Below are 4831 nucleotides of genomic sequence, written 5' to 3' on the forward strand. Positions count from 1 at the left end.
AGCAGGATTTTGGAAGGGACGTATCTTGTGTAGAGGTACAGGGGTAAGCAGTCTTATATGAGGTGGGGGCAGCACGGGCTATGCTGTGTTATGTGTGGTGTTTTGGAGTACTGGTGTGGGCTGGCAGGAGTGTAGATCATCTAAGCTGTGTAAAGAATTCAGAGCATGCTAGAGGAGAGTTCTCTTAAGTTTTATTTCTTGACATTAAAACTGCAATGCTCTCAGTTTCACAAAAAGGATATTTGAAGTGCTAGACAATGTGGGCAGTCAGAGAATCTGGTCTTGAGTGTGCTGCTGAAAGTGTAACTAGACAAAGTGTAACTGCAACACAGCAGTTGACTTGACTTGTTCTGGCCATAGCCCTGGCATGGCTGTTTTAACATGTGCCAAGCTGATTATAGTCTGCAGGAGACTATGTGCCAACTGAGAATTGCTGGAAGGCAGGCCAACATCAAAACAGTTAGAGGGTAAACTGCTTGTTGACTTTGTGAGTGACTTCATTGGGGGAAGGGCGGCAGCCTCTGGCAGCCTCTGAAATTGCTGAGAATGGAAGTAAGTGGTGTCCTCTCAGAAGTGCGTTTTGGGGTGGTTATGAGAAAAATAACCCTTTTCCCTCTTTGAGACAAGAGTTGTGGGAAAGATAGAGTGAGTTCATAGACTTAGTGTGGGGGAAGGGAATGAAGAAACTTGCTGGTTTTGTTAGGAAATTGGTTAGTTTTAACTTGTTCACTCCAGTTCAATCCAGAGGATTGGGGCCTTATATAAGTCAATAAGTCAGGATGGTTTGGAATACATTGTCCTCATAGGCCACAAAAGTCAAAAAGGGAAGGTATTTAAGTCCACCCTTCTAACAAAAATGGGCACATACCCCACAGATACCCCTGGACTCTATTCTGTCTGCTGGTAGTAGGTTGACCAGCACCTCTAGGTTGATCATTGCCAGTCTTAACAGGGACTGAAATACATGAGCCATATGTGTGTTGCTTAGCTTTGGTCACTGCTTAGAAGCCTTACAGATGGAGCAGGAGTTGATAGGTAAACTTGTGGCACTTAAATCCAGGCACTTATCCACTATAAGATGAATTTAGTTACATCAGTCTCTGAGCATTTTTCCTTCTGCCCTCAATTCCCTGTATCACTAAAACCAAAACGAGTTGTAGTGTCTGCATTTTTTTTTTTTTTAAATAAACAGAAAAATCCTTGATGGTGCTGGACTAGATGTTCCTGATAATATGTTGCCAACAGAAAAGTTCTCATCCTTGAAGTTTTTCATGTGGTCATGACACTCTCAAACACGTAAGCCTCTCTTCAGAACAGACATTCAGTGCCCTCAAATGACTCTTCAGACTTGGCTCAGAAACAGGCTGACACAAAAGGGGCTAATTAACACACACATTTTCATGTGGAGGAATCTGGTTTCCAAACAGATTTTTACCAGTAATATAGCTGACAAGCTGAATCTGCTAGGGATGTTTCTTCCGTCCAATTTGAATGAAAATAAAAACAAGGGATAGGAGAAAGATACATTTCATTCCGGTGATGATACAGACATAATGAATTCCTTTGAGACCAACTTCTGTCATGTTATATTTCTTCTTAAATGAAGCGAGGCAAAAGATACCAGAGGAAGCAAATTAAAATATACATGTGCCACATACATTTCCATGGGATATATGGGTATGTACATTTCTGAAGTATGTATGTATTTATGGAGAAGAGGCAGAAAGAGGGTAGAAAGGTGGTCCTGAATTATAGCACTGTCCTAAAATCAGGAAAACACCACTCCAATTTTTGCTTCTGCTATAGACTTCATATCCTGCAATTCCTTTTTAATGATTGTGGTAGTACAGCCCTACTCTGTACAAACATTTTAAGGCTGCATGTGCATCTGTCCAGACAATTGTGACAGAACAGTAAGATAAATTTGGTATTTTTGGTAAAACCCAGAAATCTACTACCACTACCTCTACTCCCTCACACTCCCCCAACACCAGTTAGGAGAAGGTGTCCTTAATGTACAGGGCCTCAGGTTCTCCTGCTTACTTTCATATGCTCCCTGCTTCTACTGGGATTGATTCTGAACCAATTATTATTTTACTGTCATCATTATGGGAAATTATATATGCCTCTCTCCCCACCGTAGCAACAGCTACCAAGTGTTGATAGCAAATTGCTCCAAACTAATGTACTGCATGTACCCTTGTATCTGGCAGGGCACTGTAGAGGTTGCTAGTAAAGGGCTCTGAAGATAAGAACAGATTTTCACATGTATTAGTGTATCACAAGGAGTCCATTGTAACATTGTGCCCTTTGGATTAGCATTAAAGAAATGATTTTTTTTGTCAGTTTATCAAAGGAAAATTAAAGTTCCTTAGACATCAGTTACATTGAATCTGAGCCTTTAATCATACTGACGAGAAAAGATAGAGAATTTGAGCTAAAGAATGTGTTCATAGCTTTAATCTTGGATGGCTAGTATTTAACTCTGTGTAAGCTACTGATATTTACAGGGAAGAGTTTTATCTCAGTAAAGATCATTTCAGTTTAAAATATTCTACCCCACATACCTTTATACATTTACCCACATTTACTTCTTGTGGTAGATGGGAATTTTTTGCATTCCTAGGCATATTAGATAAATTTCTAGAAATGGATCATTCAGAAATCAGTTTGTTTTGCATCCAACAAAACCAGAAACTCAAACAGAAGTTTAGGAGAAAAATGTCCCAATTCTCAAATGACACAGTCTGGGCAGTCATTATTTACAGTATTACCAAATATTAATGTACTTAAAACTGTCATAAATGAGTACTGGACCAACTCTCAGAAAAACTTTTTGGAAATTTTTAAGGAAAAAAAGTGCTGAACTTGAATCTTCTCTTTAAGGAAGTAAGAGATGCTAAGTGAAAATCATATGCAAGCAGAAGGTGATCTGGTTAGTACATGAACTACTGTACAGTTATTTGGAATTATAAGCTTTTCCACATCTGACCAATAGAAAAATGGTCAAACAAGTTAAAGTTCTAGAAAGCAGGCCTCCTAGACAAACAGCTGGGGAGAATTATAAGACCATGACCAAGCTACCAACAGTGTAGGTGTTACTTTCAATTTGGGGCCAAAGGGAAAACAAGGCACTGAAAAGCATTCTCTGGGGACAAGGAGTAGGAAAGAGCTGTAAATACAATAACTTAAAGGGACACCTTAAAAAAAAAAGTAGTAAGAGTAAGTAGATTGCATACAAGGAATAGAAAATACACACATTCAGAAGAAAAGCACAATTTTAGAAGCAGAAAGTGTAGAAATATCTTGAGAATTGTCCAAAGCCAATCTGAATCAGATGTTACCAAAAAACCAAAAAAAAAAGCTTATCTAATTTTCTCTTCTAGTCTTCCTATAGTGGGCTTACAGCACCTTTTTTCTCTCTTGCTGTATAATTTTCTGTTTCCTCCTTCTGTATATTTTTCAGCACAGCAAGTATTTTGTAGTTCTCCTGTATTATATGCTCTTCTTCTCTTTTATTATTATGTACGTCCATGGGTTGTCTGCCTTCTTTAGCATAAATTCTCCTATTCACTGCTGTCTATTTACTAACTGCAAACATGTTGAGCATATGGGATAGCAAACTTCAGCTGGTAGGTGGTATACAGGAGATTTTTCTTGGGAAAGCTTTGCTTTAATTAAACAATAGTTTTTGCTACAAAGGATGTCAGTTATTGAATGTGTGATAACTTATGCCAGCAAATGTATTTGGTTAATATTAAGATTCTGAAGCCCGAATCCTAATGAGAGACAGATTTGTGTGGTATGACCACTGAAGAAGTGATAGCCGAAATTTGTGAGATAAAGGGAAGATGTGGGATCTATGGTGGAATTAGCCTAGGAGGAGTGTAGTTTTACATTGCTTTAAAATAGTATAGTGTGTCTTCAGTGTCTTGCCAAAGTATCGGTCAAAAACAACATGAAAGAAAAATACCCAGAGAACAAGTTAACTATATTACAAAGAAGGCTGTGTGGTGACCTCATAGCAGCCTTCCAATACCTGAAGGAGGCCTATAAGGATAGTGGAGAGGGACTCTTCATCAGGGACTGTAGCGATAGGACAAGGAGTAATGGGTTCATCTTAGACAGGTGAAGTTCAGGTTGGATATAAGGAAGAAGTTCTTCACTGTGAGGGTGGTGAGGCACTGGAACAGGTTGCACAGAGAAGTTGTGGCTGCCTCATCCCTGGCAGTGTTCAAGGCAACGTTGGGCAGAGCCTTGGGCGACATGGTCTAGAGTGAGGCATCCCTGCCCATGGTAGGAGGTTGGAACTAGATAATCTTAAGGTCCTTTCCAACCCTAACTATTCTATGATTCTACATAACAGCGTAGGTATTCACTGGAAGTCTACCATCTACATTTTGGATTAATGTAGTTATCTATCCATTTTACATTTCTCATTGTCTTTACACAACAGAATAGTGTTATAGTCAGTACCATTAAATAGCTGAAAGCTGATCCTCTTTAAGTTTCCATCCAAATATTTTCTGCAGCGATACAAAGTGCAGAAAGATATTTATCAGTTTTACTGATTCAGAAACAGTAATTTTTTTCTGTATGAACCCTTAAAAATGTGAGCAAGACTGACCAGTTCCAGGTTCTGGAGGAACTATGAGATGAAATTCAGTTTCTTGTTCAGTTCCAAAGAAAATAATGATGAGAGAAGGTTGATATGCATCTCTACAAGAAAATGGGTGAAGAGAATGAAAAAGGCTAAGACCTCTTTTTGACTAAGAAGCCTCATCAGAAACATTCTGTACAAGTAGAACTGTTCTCCCTATTTTTGTTACAG

The sequence above is a fragment of the Nestor notabilis genome, unplaced genomic scaffold (genome assembly GCF_000696875.1).
Source record: "Nestor notabilis isolate BGI_N333 unplaced genomic scaffold, ASM69687v1 scaffold16201, whole genome shotgun sequence".
Taxonomy (NCBI): Eukaryota; Metazoa; Chordata; class Aves; order Psittaciformes; family Psittacidae; genus Nestor; species Nestor notabilis.